Below are 18,378 nucleotides of genomic sequence, written 5' to 3'. Positions count from 1 at the left end.
AGCTTTGTTCTGGTGCTGTATTTATGTACTGATCCTGGTTCTGGTACTATATTTTTGTACTGAGCTTTGTTCTAGTGCTGTATACATGTGTTGAGCTTTGTTCTGGTGCTGTGTATATGCACTGAGCTTGGTTCTGATGCTGTATTTATGTAATGAGCTTGGTTCTGGAGCTGTATATATGTACTGAGCTTGGTTCTGATGCTGTATATATGTACTGAGCTTGGTTCTGATGCTGTTAATATGTACTGAGCTTGGTTCTGGGGCTGTATATATGTATGTACTGAGCTTTGTTCTGGAGCTGTATATATGTACCGAGCTTTGTTCTGGTGCTGTATATATGTACTGATCTTGGTTCTGGAGCTGTATATATGTACTGAGCTTGGTTCTGGTGCTGTATTTATGTACTGAGCTTGGTTTTGATGCTGTATTTATGTAATGAGCTTGGTTCTGGAGCTGTATATATGTACTGAGCTTGGTTCTGGAGCTGTATTTATGTACTGAGCTTGGTTCTGATGCTGTATATATGTACTGAGCTTGGTTCTGGGGCTGTATATATGTACTGAGCTTTGTTCTGGTGCTGTGTATATGTACTGAGCTTGGTTCTGGTGCTGTATATATGTACTGATCTTGGTTCTAGAGCTGTATATATGTAACGAGCTTGGTTCTGGAGCTGTATATATGTACTGTATATATTGCATTTACCATCATCCTGAAGAAACAGGGCTGGGGAAATATTCCAAGTTTTTTTACTGCTTTTGTCAACTATTCCTATTTTGGAGACACCGTGACATTGCTGTTATGGTGTCACTGTGACATCACTGTTATGGAGACACGGTTACATCACTCTTATGGAGACACTGTGGCTGTGACTGTTATAGCTGTTTTGTCTTTTACGTAGGCATGTTGGCTGTCTGTTATGAGGGCACTGTGGCCGGACCCATTATTGTATGTTGTTCTTATTATGGGCCATCACTGTGGCTATTTTTTGTATGGGGCACTTTGACTATCTGTTATAGGTGTAATTTTGCTGGCTTTTTAGTATGCGTTGTGGCTGTCTGTTATGAGAATACTATGATTATCTCTAATGGACTCTGTGGCTTTGGAATAATCTACCCTCATTGACAACGTGGCGTACGTAGTTCTTGGTTTCCAAAGACGGTTGTCATTTATTAAAGAGGATGGAGGAGAACAGCAACTTCACCCAAAGCCAGTTTATGTGTTTTGGATGGCAATAACTATTGAATGGAATGACTTTACATAAGTTATTACTCTAAATACAGCAACATTTCTTTTGGGAAATCATTACAAGGTTCACAAAATCTTTCCACCAAATAAACACAGAAACAGCATAAAACTATACCGCACCTTCAATTATCGGACACAAAAGGAGAGCGGACAGAGTAGACCTAGCGTAATAAAAATGTGCTTATAACATATCTGTCACCGGACCGCAAGGCAAACCATGGAACTGAAATAATTGTTATAAGAGTTTCATATGTGCGGAGCTTCTCTAAATGATATAATAGGGAACTGCTTAACCCCTTAATGACCAGTCTATTTTAAACCTTAATGACCAAGCTATTTTTTACGTTTTTCCATCGTCGCATTCCAAGAGCTAGAACTTTTTTATTTTTGCGTCATAGCTGTATAAGGTCTTGTTTTTTGCGAGGCAAGTTGTGTTTTTTTAATAGCACCATTTTGGGGTACATATAACTTTATTGATTAACTTTCATTAACTTTTTTTGGGGGGGAATAGAAAAAAAACGGAAATTTTGCCACTCTTTTTTGCATCCTAAATCTACGCCATTTACCGTGTGGCATAAATAACACAATAACTTTAATCCGCGGGTTGTTACGATTGCAACGATACCAAATTTTTATAGATTTTGTATGATGTACTAGTTTTAGGCCCCATGCACACGGCCTTATTTTTTCCCTCCCGTAAATACTGGCCGTAAATACGGGTCCGTTGTCACCAGTTTTGAACCCGTATTTAACCCGTATTTACGGACCCGTAAAAAAAGGGGGCTGAAAATTATGTCACATGATCGCTCAAACGCCATTTTCTCTGCTTCTCTTTATTCAAAAATTTAAATCTCCTGACGTCGCCTAGCAATGCTCCCGTAATTACGGGTGCACACACGTAGCCACCCGTAATTACGGGAACCCCATAGACTTCTATGGGCCTGCCCGTGCCATAATTACTGCCTGAAATATGACATGCTCTATATTTTTCAACGGCCTGGGCACCTTCCTGTACGCAGTCGGGAAGGTACCCGTGGCCAATAGAAGTCTATGGGCCCGTAATTACGAGCCATAGTTAAGGCCCATAATTACGGGCGTTTTTACGGTCGTGTGCATGGGGGGTTTTTGTGTCTCCATATTTGAAGAGCCATAACTTTTTTATTATTCCGCCGATGCAGTTGTTCGAGGGCGTTTTTTTTGCAGGACGACTTTTATTGGTACCATTTTGGAGTAGATGCGACTTTTTGATCTCTTTTTATCAAATTTTTTTTAAGGCAGGATTCTGAGAAATCAGCAATTTTTCCATAGTTTTTATTTTATTTTTTACGGCTTTCACTGTGAGCGTTAAATAATGTAATAGCTTTATAATCGGGGTCGTTACCGATGCGGCGATACCAAATATGTGTAACTTTTTTACTTTATTTTGGTTTTTTAATAATAAAGAATTTTGTAAGGGGAAAAAGTGGGGTTTTCCTTTTTTTCACTTTTTTTTTTATTAACTTTATTAACCCCTTAAGGACACAGCCTGTTTTGGCCTTCAGGACACAGACGATTTTTTTAATAATCTGACATGTGTTACTACATGTGGTAATAACTTGGGAATGCTTTCACCTAGCCAAGTGATTCTGAGATTGTTTTCTTGTGACATATTGTACTTGATGTTAGTAAAATAATTTGGTCGATAAATTCAGTATTTATTTGTGAAAAACACCAAAATTTAGAGAAAATTTGTAAAAATTTGCATTATGTTTGCATTGTTTTTTGAACGTCCTTTTATTTTTCTAGGACATTACAAGGCTTAGAACTTTAGGAACAATTTCTCACATTTTCAAGTAAATTTCAAAAGCCGATTATTACAGGGGCAGTTCAGTTTTGAAGTGGCTTTGAGGGGCTTATATATTAGAAAGTCCCCATAAATCGCCCCATTTTAAAAACTGCACCCCTCAAAGTATTCAAAACAGCATTCAAAAAGTTTCTTAACCCTTTAGCCGTTTCACAGGAGTTAAAGCAAAATAGATGTGAAATTTACTAATTTCATTTTTTTTTGCCAAAATTAGTTTGTAATAAAAACATTTAGTAACACAGAAGGTTTTAGTCAAGAATTGCAACTCCATATTTATTACCCAGATTCTACAGTTTTTAGAAATATCCCACATGTGGCCCTAGTGCGTTTATGGACTGAAACACGGACCTCAGAAGCAAAGGAGCACCTAGAGGATTTTGGGGCCTCCTTTTTTTAGAATATATTTTAGGCACCATGTCTGGTTTGAAGAGGTCTTGTGGTGCCAAAACAGTGGAAAGCCCCCAAAAGTGACCCCATTTTGGAAACTACACCCCTCAGGAAAATTATCGAGGGGTGTAGTTAGCATTTTAACTCCACAGGTTTTTTGCTAAATTTATTGGAAATAGTCTGTAATATTGAAAATCCACCTTTTTTCGGAAAAAACGTATCATTTTGTAATTTTTACAAAGAATAAAGGAGAAAAAGAACCACAACGTTTGTAAAGCAACTTCTCCCGATTACGGCAATACCCCATATGTGGTAATAAACTGCTGTTTGGACCAACAGCAGGGCTCAGAAGGGAAACAGCGCCATTTGGATTTTGGAGCACAGATTTTGCTAGAATGATTTTCGGTGCCATGTCGCGTTTGCAACGTCCTGGAGGAACCAAAACAGTGGAAACCCCCCAAAAGGGGTATAGTTTGCATTTTGACCCCACAGGTTTTTTGCAGAATTTAGTGGAATTCGGCCATAAATATGAAAATCTACCTTTTTTCTGAAAAAACGTAGACATTTTTAATTTTTACTAACAATAAAGGAGAAAAAGAACCCCAAAATTTGTAAAGCAACTTCTCCCGATTACGGGAATACCTCATATGTGGTAATAAACTGCTGATTGGACCCACAGCAGGGCTCAGAAGGGAAACAGCGCCATTTGGATTTTGGAGCACAGATTTTGCTGGAATAATTTTCGGTGCCATGTCGCGTTTGCTGGAGGGACCAAAACAGTGGAAACCCCACAAAAGTGACCCCATTTTGGAAACTACACACCTCAAGGAATTTATTGAGGGGTATAGTGAGCATTTTGACCCCACAGGTTTTTTGCTGACTTTAGTGGAATTAGGCCATGAAAATCTAAATTTTTTCTAATAAAAGGTTGACATTTTTTATTTTTAAAAGGCATAAAGGAGAAAAATCACCCCAACATTGTAAAAGCAATTTTTCCCGATTACAGCAATACCCCATAAACTGCTGCTTGGACACACGGCAGGGGTCAAAAGGGAAGGAGAACCATTTGGAGCTCAAATTTAGCTGGAATGGTTTTCGGGTGCCATGTCACATTTGCTAAGTGCCTGCGGGACCAAAACAGTAGGAACCCCCCAAAAGTGACCCCATTTTGGAAACTACACCCCTTAAGGAATCTATCTAGGGGTACAGTAAGCATTTAGACCCCACTGGTCTTTTGCAAAATTTATTGGAATTAGGCCGTAAAAATGAATATCAGAGTTTTTTCCATTAAAAAATTTAATTTTTTCATTTTCACAAGGGATAAAGCGGAAAAAGCACCCCAACATTTATAAAGCAATTCCTCCCGAGTACAGCAATACCCCATATGTGGTAATAAACTGCTGTTTCAACACACGGCAGGGCTCAGAAAGGCAGGAGCACTATTTGGCATGCTGATTTTGCTGGCTTGGTTTTTGGGCGCCATGTCGCATTTGCAAAACCCTGAGGTACCAGAGTACAGTAGAAGCCCCCAAGAAGTGACCCCATTTTGGAAACTACACCCCTCAAGGCATTTAACATTTGCCTGGACATGTGACAGAGCTCAGAAGTGAAGAGCAACATGCGCATTTGTGGTCCATTTTGGTGATTTTCACAGCATTGGCCCACAATTGCAGGGCTCTGAGGTCAAATAGCAAAACAAACCCCCAAGTAGTGACCCCTATTTTGGAAACGACACCCCTTGAGGCATTTTAAGGGGTGTAGTGAGCATTTTGCCCCCACAGGTTTATTTTCATCAGTAATTAATGCGCAGCGGATGGTGCAAAGTGAAAACTGCAATTTTCCGCTGATATGCCATTTTAGTGCACAATATGTTGTGCCCTGTTTGTGCCACCGAAGACACACATCTCGTAAACTGCTAAGCTGGTTCTTCCAGGTATGGCGATGCCATATATGTGGACATAAACTACTGTTTGGGCACGCTGTAGGGTTCAAAAGGGAGGGAGCGCCATTTGGTTTTTGGAGCGCAGATTTTGCTTGCCAGTTGTTCTGTTTGGGGTTTTGCTGGTGTTTCAGTTTATAATGTGGGGGCATATGTAATCTGTGCGGGTACATCAGGGCATACTAAGAGGCTATAATAATGCGGTAAATAAATAATATTTCATAGATATGTGGTCAGTGTCGCACTGATAAATGGGGCCAGCCGTTATCCGCTTTTGGACACTCTGCACATTATGTGTCACTATATTCTGAGAGCCAGAACTTTTTTTATTTTTCAGTTAAAAAAGCGCTGTAAGGGCTTGTTTTTTGCGGGACGGGTTGTGGTTTTTATTGGTACCATTTTGTGGTACATGCGACTTTCTAATCACTTTTTATTCCATGATTTGTGAGGGGTGGTGATAAAAAAAAATTCTGACTCTGGCGGGTTTTTTTTTCCGGTTTTTTTTGCGGCGTACACCGGGCGGGAAAAATTACATTATAGATTTATAGTTTGGGTCGTTATGGACGCGGCGATACCAAATATGTGTACTGTTTTTAACATTTTCACTTTTTTCCAATAATAAAAGGCTTATTATAGGAAAAAGGCAGTGTTTGTTTTTATTAACTTGAAACTTTTATTTTTACACTTTTATGAAACTTTTTTCAACTTTTTTTTTTGTCCCACTAGGGGACTTGAGGTCCTGCAGCTCTGATCTTTACTCTAATTCATTGCACTTCCCACGTAGTGCAATGCGTTAGAGCTGTCAGTCATTCACTGACAGCAAACCTATTAGGTCTTGTCTGTGGGAAGGGCTAATAGGCTATCGTACATTGCAGACCAGGAGGCCATTATTAGGCCTCCCGTTGCTATAACAGCGATCAGATTCATCACGATAACATCGTGTCGATGGCTACAAACCACTAAGATGCCACGATCGCTGATGTCACCCCTTCTGAGCCGGCGCCATCTTGAAATTGCGGCCAGAACGCCTTTTAGGCCCCGGGACCTAGCGGGCTTCCGTACTTGGCAGACGGGAGGCCATTGTTAGGCTTCCGGTCTGCTGGAGCAGTCATCGGAACTCCGCGATTTCATTGCAGGGTTCCGATCGGCTTGTAAACACCATAGATGCAGCTCTCGGCTTTGAGGGCTGCATCTAAGGGGTTATTCGGCCGAATTGGAGGCTAGCTCTGGTCCTGGCCTTGAAGCAGTGATAGAGTATGTGCACACGACAACGCCAAATACGTCTGAAATTACGGAGCTGTTTTCATGAGAAAACAGCTCCTGAATTTAAGACGTTTTTGCATGCACTCGCGTTTTTCGCCGGCGTCTTTTACGCACGTAATTGGAGCTGTTATTCATTGGAGTCAATGGAGTCAATGAAAAACGGCTCCAATTACATCCCAAGAAGTGTCCTGTACTTCTTTGAAGCGGGCGTAATTTTATGCGCCGTCTTTTGACAGCGACGCGTAAAATTACAGCTCATCTGCACAGAACATCGTAAGACCTATTGCAAGCAATGGGCAGATGTTTGCCGACGTATTGGAGCCGTCATTTCAGGCGTAATTCGAGGCGTAAAACACCTCCATTACGCCTGAAAAGAGGTTGTGTGCACATACTCATAGCGTTAAGCTATCACTGCTTTAAAACTATGTCTGCTGACGTGTCTGCCGACACAGTGCCCTGTGACGTAATAGTCCGTCAGTTTGCATTAACAGGACAACTCCTGTGACAGAATATTACGTCACATAGCGGGAAGGGGTTAAACTTTTTTAAAAAATTTTTACTAGTCCCACAAGGGGACTTTAATATGCGATCCACCGATTGCTTTTATAATACACTGCAATACTTTTGTATTGCAGTGTATTACTGCCTGTCCGTTAAATATGAACAGGCATTTGCTAGGTCATGCCTCTGGCATAGCCTAGAAGGCATTCACTACAGGCAGACCTGGGGGCCTTTATTAGACCCCCGGCTGCCATCGGAGACACAGACACGCGATGATCTTATCGCCGGGTGTCGGTGGGAGAGGGAGCTCCTCCCTCTCTCCAAAACCACTTAGATGCGGTGCACGCTATTGAGCACCGCATCTGAAGGGTTAAACGGGTGAGATCGATACTGATATCGATCTCACCCGTTCGAACAGGGATGCCCCCAGCCCTCAGCTCCCTGCTCTGTTTATTTATTCTGATGCAGCGCCGTGAATAGGCCTATGTATCGGAATATAGCACGTTAGTGGCTGCCATGAAAAGGCGTATTGGCAGTCACTAACAGGGTTAAAGGGGAATTCTGTAGTGTTTTATAATTATCAAAAACATACCTTTTAGGGCAGATTCAGACGAACGTTGCGTTTTTGCGCGCGCAAAAAGCGCGGCGTTTTGCGCGCGCAAAAACCACTTGACAGCTGCGTGTGTCATCCGTGTATGATGCGCGGCTGCGTGATTTTCGCGCAGCCGCCATCATAGAGATGAGGCTAGTCGACGCCCGTCACTGTCCAAGGTGCTGAAAGAGCTAACTGATCGGCAGTAACTCTTTCAGCACCCTCGACAGTGAATGCCGAGTACAATATCGAGAAACCTGTTAAAAAAAAAGAAAAAGTTCGTACTTACCGAGAACTTCCCTCCCGGCCGTTGCCTTGGTGACGCGTCCTTGGTGATGTGCCTCTCTGGACATCGGGCCCCACCTCCCTGGATGACGCGGCAGTCCATGTGACCGCTGCAGCCTGTGCTTGGCCTGTGATTGGCTGGAGCTGTCACTTGGACAGAATTGTCATCCCGGGAGGTCAGACTGGAGGAAGAAGCCGGGAGTTATCGGTAAGTCAGAACTTAGTTTTTTTTTACACGTTCATGTATATTGGGATCGGAAGTCACTGTCCAGGGTGCTGAAACAGTTTAACTCTTTCAGCACCCTGGACAGTGACTATCTCCTGAGATCGCGTACCGGAAATTTTTTTGCCGGGTTCGGCCAAAACGAGTTCGGCCGAACCCAGTGAAGTTCGGTTCGGTTGTCCGGGTTCACTCACCTCAAAGACACTCCGTTTGGATGTTTGGAAACAGAAAAGCACGTGGTGCTTTTCTGTTTACATTCATCCTTTTGACAGCTGGTGCGCTGTTTCAGTCGGTTCGCACGGAAGTGCTTCCGTGCGACCTGCGTGGTTTTCACGCACCAATTGACTTCAATGGGTGCGTGATGCACGAAATACGCGGAGATATTGAGCATGTCGCGCTGTTTGCGCAGAGGACAAACGCTGCACAAAAAGCACGGACTGTCTGTACTGCCCCATAGACTTGTATTGGTCTGTGCGTGGCGCGTGAAAACCACGCGGCCCGCACGGACCCAATACACGCTCGTGTGAATCCCCCCTTAAGAGAAGGAGCATTACAATAACAAGATTTAGGGCTGTAATAACCCTAAGGCTGAGTTCACACGGGGCAGATACACTGCGTATAGTTACACAGTGTATCCGCCACGGTGGCCACAGGGAATTCCGGGGAAAAAAACGCACCAAGCTGGGGTGCGGTTTTTCGCCCGGAATGTCGGCTGCGGAAAACTGCAGCACTCTGACGGCCTGCTCGCAGTCCGTCCTCCTGGGATGATGTTTCATCCCAGGAGACCGGCATGGAGGAAAAAACAAAGACTTCTGGGTAAGTATAAGATTTTTTTTTTTTTCTGAGTTGTGTTTTTTTTGTGTCGAATCACTGCGACTCCGCCGCAAAAAACGCAACAACTGCTATTTATTGTGGGTTTTACCTCCCCATTGAATTCAATGGGGAAAACCCGCAACAAATAAGCTTTGTTTACGTAAATACAATTTTCATGCTGCTGAATAAAATTCCGCACCGCATGTTAGTTTCTGAGCGTTTTTTTCCGCTCAGTATTTTCGCAGCGAGTGGATGAGATTTATTCTCATCCACTTTGCTGCTACTGTATTATGCTGCAGATTTTCCGCAATGAATCCCGTTGCGGAGAATCCACAGTATTTACACAACGTGTGAACTGACTCTAAAGGAGTTATCTGGTTTAGAAAACCCATTTTCATACATCCTTTTAGGGGATTCTGATTTAATAGAGAAGACGCCCCCATTCAAGATCCTCATTTTTCAGCACAGAGTAGCTACAATGGGTGTTTCTCTCTCTGGAGGGGAGACTGCCCATTGATTTCAATGGGAAACTATGCAATGCTTCAATTTCCCTGTGGTGGTGCTGCAGGGGAATTGAACACCTGCTGCCAGGTTCCGCCACAGATTACAGCTGATCGCAAAGGGACAACATGTGATCAGTTTATATTCAGGGGAGACTTTTAATTTAAAAAAAAAGTAGCTACAACATGTGCAGGGGAGCCACTCTGTCCAGGGGTATGCATAAGGGTGCAGAGGTTGCAGTCGCACCCATGCCTTAGATTCTGAGGGGACCCATTTAAGTAGACACCAGTATTACATATGGCACATGGTAGGTTGGGGCCCGGTTACAGATTTTGCATTGGCTCCCAGAAGCTTTAAGTTACCCACTCCATTGTAGCGTCTGCCATTGTGAGTTGACGCACAGACAATCTGGTTCCATTGAGTTCTATTTAAGCCAGTTGCCCGTGTAGCAGGTCACGAGGACAAATCTTCAGCCGCCCTTCTCCCACGTAAATTTACACATCCCAAAATATACAATCTGTTCCTCACAGGAGAGAGGGCATTGCACTCAATATGACAACCTACAACACTGGCCTACTGTCTTTGGCCATAAATGGGCACAACGTACCTGCATACAGTGCATGACATCCTTGTCAAATGGGTTTATTCCATAGAAGTGGGTCCCTGGTGGTGTGGGTGTCTTAAAGGTTATGCCTCATGCACACTTACATCACCGTTTTCAAGGCCGTTTCTCACGGATCCGTGTGTCCGTTATGGTATCCGTGTGGTTTCAGTGTGTACTCCGTGTCAGTTTCGTGTTTCCGTTTTAAACGGACGTTGTGCTTTCGTTTGGCTTCTGTGTTTCCCTTAAAAAAAAACGGAAGGTATTAAACTTCATTTGAATGTCCCAGGAAACACCCATAGTAAGGTCATATGAAGTTTTTGGTGCTGTTTTCTGTAGCTTTCAGAGCATAGAGAACAGTTTGGAATTCCTCTGCTTGGCTTGCTTTGGTTTCTTTGGATTTTTGTACTGAAAATATGAGCCCCAAACCTGTTGACGTGTCTTTTTAGCCTGGCTTCTTTTTCGGTGCTTTGGACAGCAATCTGCTAGACTGGAAGAAGAACCGAGGAGGAGAAGGAGGCAGGGGCGTAGCTAGGGGGGGCAGGCGGGGCATGTGCCCCTGGCGCAACTTAGAGGGAGCGCCAGCACCACCCCCTCCTGCACTATAATTGTACCTGCGTCTATAGGACACAGGTACAATTAAAAGCAATGAATGGCCGGGTACGTTCCGCTCCTTTCTACGAGTGAAGCGGCACGATACTTTGCTTGCGTCGTTGAAAGGCGCTGATTGACAGGGACAGTCATTCCCAGTTCAACCCCAGGAGACCTGCGCAGAAGAGAGCAGGTCTCCATTGCTGCCGGACAGCAGGAGTGGGAATAAGGTGAGTTTGAATAGTTTGTTATTTTATCATAATAAAAAGTGTGTGGCATTATATATGGGGGTGGCTTTATCTACAGGGGGGCCTCATCTACGGGGAGGGGGCTTTATCTATGGGGGGGGCTTTATCTACCGGGGGGGCTTTATCTACAGGGGGATTAATCTATTTATCTACGGGGGTCTTTTTCTACGGGGGGGCTCTCTCTACAGGGGGCTATATACAGGGGTGGGCTATCTGTGGAGCACTATATACAGGGGTGGGCTATATCTACAGGGGGGCTATATACAGGGGTGGGCTATATGGGGGCACTATCTACAGGGGGCTCTATGGGGGGCACTATCTCCAAGGGGCTCTATGGCAGGCACTATCTACAGGGGGCACGGTGTGTGTGTGTGTGTGTGTGTGTGTGTGTGTGTGTGTGTGTGGGACACAGTGTATGGTGCTATTATAATTAGAGGTGCAGTGTATGGCACCATTATATTTAGGGTTGTAGTGTGTGTGGTATAATGAGAACTTTATCTTTGTTTATAGGTGTAGGAATGTTGGAAAAGTGAGAAGCTGAAGACATCTGAGCGGCAGATTTCTGGCAACTGGCAACTCCATTGCCTCTCTTCACTACGAGTTTCTGCTGGGGAACACCACCATATCACGTATTATCCGGGTGACGTGCGAGGCAATCTGGCGTCTACTCAGAGAGACGGTGATACCACAGCCAACAGCTGAAGATTGGCTACAAATTGCCGATGGCTTTCTGGAAACCACACAATTTCCAAACTGCATTGGGGTGCTTGATGTGTAGCACATTCATGTGCGGAAGCCGCCTCACTCAGGGTTCCAATACTACAATTATAAGCAGTTTTTCTCTGTAGTGCTGTTGGCCAGGTTTATAATTGTGGATATTGGGGCCTATGGGAGCACTCCAATCCAATCAGCTCTCCCTCCCGGAACCCAGACCACTACCGAGATCATCTGGACCGCCAGCCCCATTTGTAATTGTGGCTGACGAAGGATTTGCACTTTCTCCCCACGTCATGCGTCCATTCCCTCGTCGAGGTTTGGACAACAGGAGGCGCATTTTCAATCACCGCCTAACACGTGCACGTCGGTTTGTGGAGTGCGCCTTTGGGATTTTAACCCATAAATGGAGAGTGCTGATGTCTGCCATACAGATGGATGCAGACAATGTGACCCTGATGACACAAGCGTGTGTCCTATTACACTTCACCAGGATTCACGATACTTGTTTGGACACGGATATTGATCAATACGGCACTTCTGCAGAGGTCCCTCATGACTGCAAGGACCCATTGTCCACCTTACCTGCCCAGGGACCTTATACCATCCTTCATTAAATAACACACCAACACCTTCTTTATGGAAATGTGGAAGTGGCCACAGCTTTATTATTATATTTACAACCATCGGCATGAAGACATATATATATATTTCTTTCTCTCCTTCTGCTGAAATGCCGATGCTCCATGTCTCCATCAGGCATGTAGGGTGCTAACTCTGTCTTCTTCTGCCGTACTTTCCGCCAGCTGTGACATCTACGAAAAACCAGAAAAACGCCAGAACAAGAATATAACCGTAGAAAAATTTGCAAAAAAAAACAAAACCAACACCACCAGGGGAGGGAGGGAGGGTGTTTCTTCCACTGCAGCTTGAAAGTAAGAGGGCTTTCTGCCCCAAACCCCAGCCTTATATCTTCTTAACCACGCCCCTCTCAACCCCTTGTTCACCAATCCTGGTCCTGGGCATTATTAAAACGTTCCATCCTTCCTTAACCCCTTGCAGTCCCTGACACTCTCCCTAGGCGCTTCAGTGTCTGCAAGACTGCAAGGACCCATTGTCCACCTTACCTGCCCAGGACCTTATACCATCCTTCATTAAATAACACACCAACTCCTTCTTTATGGAAATGTGGAAGTGGCCACAGCTTTATTATTATATTTACAACCATCGGCATGAAGACATATATATATATTTCTTTCTCTCCTTCTCCTGAAATGCCGATGCTCCATGTCTCCATCAGGCATGTAGGATGCTAACTCTGTCTTCTTCTGCCGTACTTTCCGCCAAGAAGGGGAACTGAGAAACCTACTCAGTCCCCCGACCACCCCCACCAAGCAACGCCAGCCCTCTCTCGGCACCATCCAACAGATCCAATAAAAAGATATCGAGCCCGATATCATTGAGGTGCACTCCATCCGGCGCCAGCAAATCCGCATTATCCCCCTCCAGGGATTGGTGCCGCAACCCAATTCCACCTATTGAGCGAATGAAACGCGACACCCGCACATTAATTAACCTGCGCACTCTCTCCAATGCTGCCATGTTCCTTGCTCCTCGCCACACCATGCGCGCCACTATCTCAGACCAAACCACAACACATCGAGCGAACAGGTCCTGAAAGCGCGCCAAATCAGCCCGTATAAACGATAATAACTCGGCCATTTTAACTTGGCCGATATCATTCCCCCCGGCGTGGATGATCAGGACAACAGGTCCTTCCGTGTGCCTCGTAACTGCCACTACCTCTGGCAGTAACTGCACCTCTCCAGTGGACGTCGGCCTGTGAGAGGCCCAAATTCGGACCCAACGGCCTCCGTACTGCTCGGACCACCGCCCAATGCACATATGAGTGCCCCAGGATCCACACCTGGGGGCGCCGAGACCCTAACAAAAGAAAAGTCAAGCTAAATTCCAGGTCAAATGCGAAAAGGATATAGACAGGAATAGCATAACACGATACCCTAAAGAAACGAGGAAGGAGGGGAGGGGGGAGAGAGGGAGGGGTGGGGTGGGCAAACATCAGGGGGGGAGGAGAAAAGGAAACTAACAGGGGAACCACCATGATTAATCACACTTTAAAACCAAATCCGGTCGCACATACGACTTATAGCTATTAGAACACCATCTACCCAAACGCATGATAGCCACTGAATCCAAGCCCAAGGCATCTGCTTCCGTGGCAGCGCCAATCCTAAACGAATGCGTGCCAAACTCGCCCTGTGACAGCCCCAGGTATTTTAGCCCGGCCTTAAAAACCGCCTCAAATTGAAAGCGCGACATCGCTGAACCATTTTGATGTATCAAGAATTGAGCCCCGGGCGCCCGGACAGACACAAATTCTTGAACCAACCTTACCGGACACTCCTGGCCCCCAATCTTCCTAATCGACAACCAAGCTCCCCTCCCTGCCGTATCTGTCTTTGACCTCCGAACGCAGACCCGGAGGGAATCCCCCAACACCACTACATCAGATCCGAGGAGCCCACCGCTTGTGTTCACGCTGGGTGGAACCAGCTCACTAACCCGCAATGCGGCGAAGAAAGCCAAAGAAAAAGCCGCGCCAAACAATGAAACCTCATATTCATCCCGGCACACAAAACACAAAACGGATAGAAGCCGACCCAGGAGCGCAAAGGATACTGGACGCCTCGTGTCCCTGGAAAACGCCTCTTTTCTCCACCCTTTCAAAGACTGCCTAACAACAAATTCTTTTGTAACATCTCTACATCCCCACAATTTTAACATAAAGGCCACACCTGCTAAATGTTTTCCTGCAGTGGCCGCACTGCAACCCTCCTGACGTAATTGCACCAAACTTGCAAGGGTGATATCAAGGTGACAACCATCCTGTGATGGGAAATTACCCCCCGCAATCGCCAGCCACCGATCCCACGCTCTGCAATGACTCTTCCAAGTCGCTGGCACCACAGAACCCCTCAACAGTCTCATAAGTTGTCCTCGACCAGGGCCCATAAGTGAAGGGGGGGGACTCCCCTTCTGCCAAAGCTGCCGGGTGCAATTCCCGAAACCAGGACATCTGTGAACGAGACAAAGCATCGGCCATCACATTATTGACTCCCGGAACATGTTTTGCACGAAACCACACATTCAACTCCAAACATTTCAAAACCAACCATCGTAATAACGCTAATACCGGCAATGAACTAGACGACAAACCGTTCACCGCGTGCACCACCGCCATGTTGTCTGTCCAAAATACAATCCGCTTATTCACCATCACGCTACCCCACAACTCTATAGCAACTATAATCGGAAACAACTCCAATAACGTCAAATTACGTACCAAACCTAACTCCCCCCAATGCGAGAGCCAAGGGGATCTACACCAACTTTGGCCCAAAATTGCTCCAAAACCATCACTCCCAGCTGCATCCGTGAACAATTCCAAATCTATATTAGACAACTCAGCGTCCTGACACACCGACCTATCATTAAATGAACTCAAAAAGGAATGCCAGACAAACAAATCCTTTTTCATCCAGGAAGTTACCCGGATGAAATGATTCGGTTTCAATATACCCCTAGTAGCTAAGGACAAACGCCTAGAAAAAACACGACCCATTGGAATTATCCGACAGGCAAACACCAGCAGACCCAATAATGACTGTAACTGTTTTAACGTCACTTTTTTAGACCCCATGACCTGGTCAACTTGCGACACCAGACTTGTCAATTTGTCATCAGGCAAGCGAAAAATCATCTGCACGGTATCAATCTCGATGCCCAAAAATGACAAAACAGTTACCGGGCCTTCAGTCTTGTCTTCCGAAATAGGTACACCAAAACGCGACATTACCTGTCGAAACACCCGTAGCAACGTGCTGCACAACCCAGAGCCCCCAGGGCCCACAAAAAGAAAATCATCCAAATAATGAATGACCGAAGCAAAACCAGACTCCAAACGAACTACCCATTCTAGAAATGACGCAAACATTTCAAAGTAACTACACGATATGGAACAACCCATGGGAAGGCACATATCCACATAAAAAGCATTATCTAAACAACAACCCAGCAGGTGAAAACAGTCCGGATGAACCGGCAGCAAACGAAAGGCCGCTTCAATATCAGACTTAGCTAACAACGCGCCCTGTCCTGCCGCCTGTACCAGCCTCACTGCAACATCGAAAGACGTATACGAAACCGCCGCATCCGCCCTGGAAATCCCATCGTTAACAGAACCGCCGCGAGGAAAGGAAAGGTGATGAATCAGCCTAAACTTCCCCCGCTCCTTCTTTGGAACTAAACCAAGGGGGGAAACTCGCAGATTCGGATACGGCGGCTCGCAGAATGGACCTGCCATTCTCCCTAATTCCACTTCTTTTGCCAATTTTAGACGCGCAATGCCAACATTCTCATTGATCGACTTCAAATTGTCAGCCAATGACAATGTTGCAGTATATTCAAAAGGAATCTCAAAACCAAACGTAAACCCGCTAGTGAGCACCTCTGCTTCCCGCCGCCTGTGGTATCGCTCTAACCATGGGACCATCTCGAGAACGTTCACCGGCGTTCTCCGCTGCGCCGGAAGGAGGTGCCTTGACCGGCTGCTTACCTCTCCGGAAACACCGAATGAGCGCCCCCACAGATGGAGCATTCATGTCGGAATTTGCACGTGGCAAAGAACCGACAGTGGCCCTCGTTGTAGAGCCAACAGGCCCCCGTGGGCCTAGCGGCCGCAGCTCTAGGGGCGGGACCTGGCGCTGCGGCCGCACCGGGAAAGGGTTGTTGCTGTCTGCTCCCTTGAGCTAAGATGAGCTGCAACCACACGTCCGTTGCCTTCGTCGCCCAACTAATATCGGGCGACAAAGCCAAACGACGCCGAAATTCTTCATCATAACGCCACCAGGCCGCACCCCCGTGCAGCCTGTGGGCGCTGAAAATTGTGTCAAAATAAACAAACAACTCGGCCCCTTTCCCGGGATACCGCTGGCAAATAACGTGAGCCAGTGTAGCATAACACTGTACCGAGTTGCCAAATGTTTTTGCGACTTTAACTTTCTTATCCGAACCTCTCTCAAAAACCCGCTCCTTATCGACAGTCACCTGCTCCACTGAGACCAAGGACCAAATATCCACAAATTCATTCCTCCAAATCTTGTCCTTGGTCTCAGCTGACAAATGAGTCCCGAGAGGAGCGACCCCACAAAACAAAGAATCTCGAAACGTCAGACTAGCTAAAGTATTTTCTCTCTCAGACGGGAGCTTAGCCCCCCCTGGTGGAACGTCGGTTCCCTCGTTCACATTCAAACCAGCCACCACGGCTTTTAAAACGGAAATCAGATCAGCACCCGATGCATTAGATTTATTAAGCCATGCGTCACCACAGGCCGACTCACCGCTCCCAGAGGTCCCACCGACTCCAGAGGGTCCTTCAGCCACTTGCCGCGGCACTGGAACCACGGCCTGAACCTCCTCCACCGGCCCGGCGGGAGGGACAACCTGGGACAGCTGCTCACGATCCACCGACAAGCGCCGCACCTCCCGGCGTCGACTGTGTCTCTGCGGCCGTGACGATCTCCGCGACGACTTCCTCCACGACCCTGATGAGGCAGATGCCGATGTCGCTGACGAGGAGGAGAATCCTTCACTGGAAGACGAGGAAGACCGCCGACCATGCCTCTTCACGCCACCTGATCTGCGACGTCTGTGATGGCCGTGACGGCGATGTCTTCCAACTCGGCGTTTCCTCCCTCGCCTGGAACGCTCCCTGACCGGACCTGCAGGAGAAAAATGAGACAAGGCAGGAGAAGGGCAAAACGGGTCCACCGCTACCCTGACCCTATCCTCACTAACATGCTCCCGTCCCGGCCTCGACCCCTGCTGACAGGGGACCGGGGGAGACCGGAGTTGAGAAGCAGCAGGCACAGAAGAAGCCCCCGCCCCAGGGCTAGGCCGCGTATTCACCGCTCGCTTCCTTGTACTCGCCGCCATCTTCTGTCCATGGGCGCCGCCATCTTGTTTCCTGGCCGACCTGCGCCGGCCAGGAAGTCCCGCCTCTGTTCTCCCCACAGCCATCTCCGGCTGCACAGAGAACAGAACGGGGAGCGATGACGTCGGCCCCGGCGGCTCACAGGAACCGGAAGTCCCAGCTCCCGCGAACATGCCTCGTGGTACGCGACCATGGCGGACCAGTTACCTGGGCCTGCCATACTCACCCCACTGTCCCGGAAATCAGCCGCCGCATCCGTGCCCGCAACTGCAGCTCGAGGTGGGTTGTACCGTGCCTGTGCCAGTTTAACTGCAGCCCTCTTACCGCCATGGGGAGGGACGCCAGCGCGACGAGTGGACAGGGGGAGGGCGGCACTATGTCGACCGACGAAGCGCCAGGCGACATAGGCCTAGGGGACATGCTGGGACCAGCGCACAACGGTGCAGCAGTCACTGCGCCCCGAACAGCAACGGGGCTAGGGCTTAAACGAACCGGGGGGCGGATCACGCGTTGCGGCCTACCTCGGGTAGCCGCTCCCGGCTGTTCCATGACACGCTCTGATCCACTTCTTCCTCCCTCCGCTAGTAGGGATTCCAGCCAGGCAGGCCCTTCCAACGCC

The sequence above is a fragment of the Rhinoderma darwinii genome, chromosome 1, assembly GCF_050947455.1.
Source record: "Rhinoderma darwinii isolate aRhiDar2 chromosome 1, aRhiDar2.hap1, whole genome shotgun sequence".
Classification (NCBI taxonomy): Eukaryota; Metazoa; Chordata; class Amphibia; order Anura; family Rhinodermatidae; genus Rhinoderma; species Rhinoderma darwinii.
This window is presented reverse-complemented; position numbering follows the sequence as displayed.